Genomic DNA, 5,051 nt, shown 5'->3' with positions numbered 1-5,051 from the left:
TATGTTCTCAGGATTAATTATTCTTGATCAAGTGCACATCACATTGCACATGCAAGAAGCTGGAGCACAAACAAACATAATCAGATTTTAATGGATGCATTGCCTTATGAGCAGTCAACGAAAGCCAAGGTTCAGTCTCAGGAGTTCATCTGATAATAGCATGACGCTTTGAACAGAACCGTCTCATTCTGGCCCTTTCTGAGTTTAGGGTCACCTTTTATTGAGATCCTTCTTCAAATACCTGACACACGAGCTGAAGTGCACACTGAGATCATGAACATAGACCTGAACCGGCTACAGACCTTTAAAACACACTAACTGAAGAGTTTTCCAGGAACGCCAATTAGTTCAAAATACTACATTTTGTACATTTGCAATTTGAATTATTGTCATATTGACCCAAAACCTTCTGAACTATATCATACTGCATCTGTTTCCATTGTGCAAATCTATCCTAAAGCAAGACAATCTAAAGGAGTAGTTGACATGGAAATAATCTGACCATGGTTTTACATCGTTTCCTCACACAAACCTGCAGGATTTCTCTCCTCTAGAGCAAAACAAGATTACACACATTCACACTTCAATCATATATAATGGCATCTAATGGGAGTGTGTTACAGACCATTATCTGTTTCCTAGTACTACATTATTGTAAATGTAATAGTACTCTCTCTCTCTCTCTGCGAGTTATGAAAGATTATTAAAGGAGACCTATTATGCACCTTTTTACAATATGTCAAGTCTCAGGTGTTTCCAGAAATGTGTTATTTATCATCTGTGTCCATGAAGATATTTTGGTAATTTTCTACCTAGAACTTGTTTGATTAGTGATATGCATTGCTAAGAACTTCATTTGAACAACTTTAAAGATGATTTTCTCAACATTTAGATTTTTTTACACCGTCAGATTGCAGATTTTACAAATATTGTCCTCCTCACAAACCAGACATCACTGGAGAGATGATTTATACAGCTTTCAGATGATGCATAACTCTCAATTGTGAAAAATAAATAAATAGATAAATAATAATAAATCACCTTTAGGTCTGGTTTCGTGTTTCAGGGTCAAAGTTGGACAAGAAAATTATCAAGTTGCCCTTTAACTGATAAAGCATACAGAAGTGCAGGTTTAATAGTGTCCTCATTTGAAACCAGCTCTTAAAACTGGTTTAATTATGGATTTGACATTTTAGAAAACAATTAAATGTTAATTTAGTCTTAATTCTCCAGGACACAGAAGTAGTTAAATCTGAAAGAGAATAATAGAGGCACAGGTTCATTTAGAGAGGTATTCTGAGTTTAGTGCCTAACAGTGATTGTCTGGTGCTCCGTTCAGTGAAGCGAACCAAACTGGGCGGAAAATGTGCGTTTATCTTTATTAAGTTGTGTATTTTAAAAACATGCTCTTGGCGTTCCTTTTGAAAGCCAATAATTCTCATATAAAACCACATTTGATCCATTAACCGTGCACCTGCTGAATGCAAACATTAATTTCTAAAAAACCTTGCACACATGTAACATATTCAAGTATAAAACAATAATTTCCCCACAATATCTTTTTCATCACATCTCAAATCATTCAGCAGAGGAAGACATTTCAACATCTGACTCTATAATATTTTCAAACTTCTTGTATAATTAAATTAACTGATGCAAAATAAAAAATAAAAATAAACCATTCTGTTCCTGGAGACCTTCAGCTTTATTTTTCTCGTTTTTTAACACATGCATTATTTTATTGCACGCTCCGTTTCCTTGGAAACCACAATAACTTTAACATATAAATGATGAGTTGTGATGGAAACGACGCAAGGGTGTCAAATTTATTCCTTCACGGAAATATCGAGTTATGGTTTTACAATTATTACGTTCTTAGTTTAGATGATTACAACTGCAATTATTTTCAGGACTGATTTGCTTCTATTAGTTGAGCTGAAATGTAGTGACAGTAAATTACACAAGCTGTAAAAATCAAGTCCTAATGATGATTTATCATTGTCAAAAAGGTTTATTTCAAAACAACACTCAGTCTTTGAGCGTCCTGCACACATCTGGAGTGTGTCTCCAGAGATCTTGGTAAAAAACAAGCGAGTTAAAGGTAATTTCTACTGTACTTCTGCCAAAAGCATCAGCTTCGCTCGTCTAGAGAACTTCTGATAGCCTCAGCGGAGCAGACCTGATCTGACCTTAAATATGCACGAGTTATTGTCCACGGAGTCGTCCTCGAATAAGAAGAGCTCAGGAATACTGAACAGGAATGCCGTTAGATATTCACAAACTCTCCAGATCAATTCCTGGAAACTAGATTCAGGAGCGTTTCAAGATGCTACAACCAAAGCATTTAAGATGTAGATGTTTGTGAGGATTACACCGTAAATAATGAATATAATAGAGCTTGCATTGAACTAATCCGAAGTGTTCAAGAGTCTGTTCTTCACACAGAGCTATCGTTTAATGTGGGATATAGTGCATGAATCATATAAGCGCACACTTTCTAAACACTTTCCCAGTTTTCCTTTTCAAGTAAAAGCTTTCTTAGTATTAACATCTGTCTGAATTACTATCGTAACTACAACAGTTCAAATGTTCATTCTAGCGGTCAACCACATTCTTAAACATTACTTAAACCTTTGGATCAGTGTTTTTTTTTTGACTCTATCCGTGTAAATGTATATAACCGTCTAGGACGACCAAGCAACATGAATGATTAGATATTGTGCACAAGTCATTTCTTAATCCCAGAGCCTGCAGTGTTCATGTATAGAAAATAAAAAGAGAAATCTCAGCCGGAAGAATATTTCTGTGCAGTTTGCAGAAGGTTTCTTATTGAAAACTCTGACAAAATGACACTCACTCGATATTTGCTCAAAGAAAATTGCACCTTGCAGCTTTTTGGAGAAACCCTGGCGTTATCCAGACGATAAACTGCGACGCACGACTCTGATCAGTCACGGAAACATTCATCAATAATAAATATCCCAGAAGCGCTGAGAGAAAAGATGCGTTCAATTTCACAGCGTGAGGCTCTTGCCATCGAACGCTGATGATTTCACCGAAAAAGTGCCAAAGCAATTAGTAGAACATGTCCTTCATCTGTATACAGCAGGCTTGTGTGTATTCAGATTGCATTAGGAGATATTTTTTCTCTATAATCTTTCTTACTATCACTGTCTGTTTGTTTGTTTTTTTAATTGTAAAATATAACTTAATTCACACCATATTTCTGATATTACCGATCAATCTTATCAGATTAACTTTGATCGTTCACTCTTCCGTGACTGCAGCACACCTGCAAAGTGTTAGCACTCGTTAGCTTGTCATTAGCGTTTTCTTTTCTCCTCTCCTCTCCTCTCTCACGCTGCAGTTTTCCACAAGTTCATCAAACAACCGCAGTAAGAATATTTCATCAAGCACGGTGAGTAATGGCTTCTCCTACAATTGTTATTTGCACCTCTTGCCACATGTACAGTTTATCTATCTCTGTCGCTGATGAGGGATTCACATGTGATAAATGCAGGGAAACAGTTAGGCTGACAGAGAAGATTTCAGAATTAGAGACACGCATCCAAACTTTAATTGAGGACAGTAAGAATGTTAGGGCTCTAGATATGGCTTTGGATGCGTCTAGCTCAGGGATTCCTGTATATTGTCCGGTTCCAGCAGAGCCCCTGCAGCAGGGCAACTGGGTGACGGTGAGGCAGCGTAGTCGTGGGTCAAAACACCGCTCTTCTGTTCCGATCAAAACATTAAACAGGTTCTCCCCACTCAGTGATGCACCCACTGAGAAACCTGATGAAAGTGCTCTAGTTATTGGCGATTCTATTGTACGGAACGTGAATATAGAGACACCAGCCACCATAGTCAAATGTTTACCGGGAGCCAGAGCGCCTGACATCTTGGCAAATTTAAAAGTGCTGGCTAATGCTAAACGTAAATACAGTAAGATTGTTATTCATGCCGGCGCTAATGATGTTCGACTTCGCCAGTCGGAGATCACTAAAAATAACTTTAAAGAGGTGTGTGAACTTGCAAGCACGATGTCAGACACTGTAATATGCTCTGGTCCCCTCCCTGCTTACCGTGGTGATGAGATGCATAGCAGATTGTCATCACTCAATGGCTGGATGTCTAAGTGGTGCCCACAGAATAACATAGGTTATATAGACAATTGGACGAGCTTTTGGGGCAGACCTGACCTGTTTAAAAGAGATGGTCTTCATCCCTCCTGGGGTGGCGCCACTCTTCTGTCTAGAAATATGGCAAATAGTCTTAGTGTTTATACTTGACTAACTGGGGCCCAGGTCAGGAAGCAGACAGACTGGCTAAACCGACCGTCTGCTAGCTGCCTCCCGTCACAGAGGTCAGTTAATTCTCAGCACATAGAGACTCTTTCACCTAGATATCACACTATAGAGACTGTGTCTGTTCCACGAACTAGAAAATACAAAAACGTCCAAACCAAGTTAAGGTTAACAATTTAATTGAGGTTCAACAAATAAAAAACAAATGCAATATGGATAAACAAATGATAAAGATTGGCTTATTGAATATCAGATCCATTTTTACGAAAACACTTTTTGTAAATAATATGATAACTGATCATAATATAGATGTGCTCTGCTTGACAGAAACCTGGCTAAAACCTGATGATTACATTATTTTAAATGAGTCCACCCCCGAAGATTACTGTTATAACACGAGCCGCGTCTAAAAGGCAAAGGGGGAGGTGTTGCTTCAATTTATAATAACGTTTTCAGGATTTCTCAGAGGGCAGGCTTCAAGTATAACTCGTTTGAAGTAATGGTGCTTCATATAACATTATCCAGAGAAACCAATGTTAATGATAAATCCCCTGTTATGTTTGTACTGGCTACTGTATACAGGCCACCAGGGCACCATACAGACTTTATTAAAGAGTTTGGTGATTTTACATCCGAGTTAGTTCTGGCTGCAGATAAAGTCTTAATAGTTGGTGATTTTAATATCCATGTCGATAATGAAAAAGATGTATTGGGATCAGCATTTATAGACATTCTGAACTCTATTGT

At 37.8% G+C, this 5,051-nt stretch overlaps 1 protein-coding gene across 1 annotated transcript in view; it reads right to left on the bottom strand.

Annotated features, from left to right (window-relative positions):
* LOC113048943 (BRI3-binding protein-like) overlaps positions 1-5,051 on the bottom strand; it is an 8,399-nt gene continuing 3,348 nt past the window's right edge. Inside the window, exon 4 of the transcript XR_003276554.1 lies at positions 1-683. The gene's annotated coding sequence lies outside the window, so the exon portion shown is untranslated. The remainder of the gene's footprint in view (positions 684-5,051) is intronic.

The sequence above is a fragment of the Carassius auratus genome, chromosome 30 (assembly GCF_003368295.1).
Source record: "Carassius auratus strain Wakin chromosome 30, ASM336829v1, whole genome shotgun sequence".
Classification (NCBI taxonomy): Eukaryota; Metazoa; Chordata; class Actinopteri; order Cypriniformes; family Cyprinidae; genus Carassius; species Carassius auratus.
The sequence above is the reverse complement of the archived record's forward strand: the minus strand, read 5'-3'. Positions and strand labels throughout refer to the sequence as shown.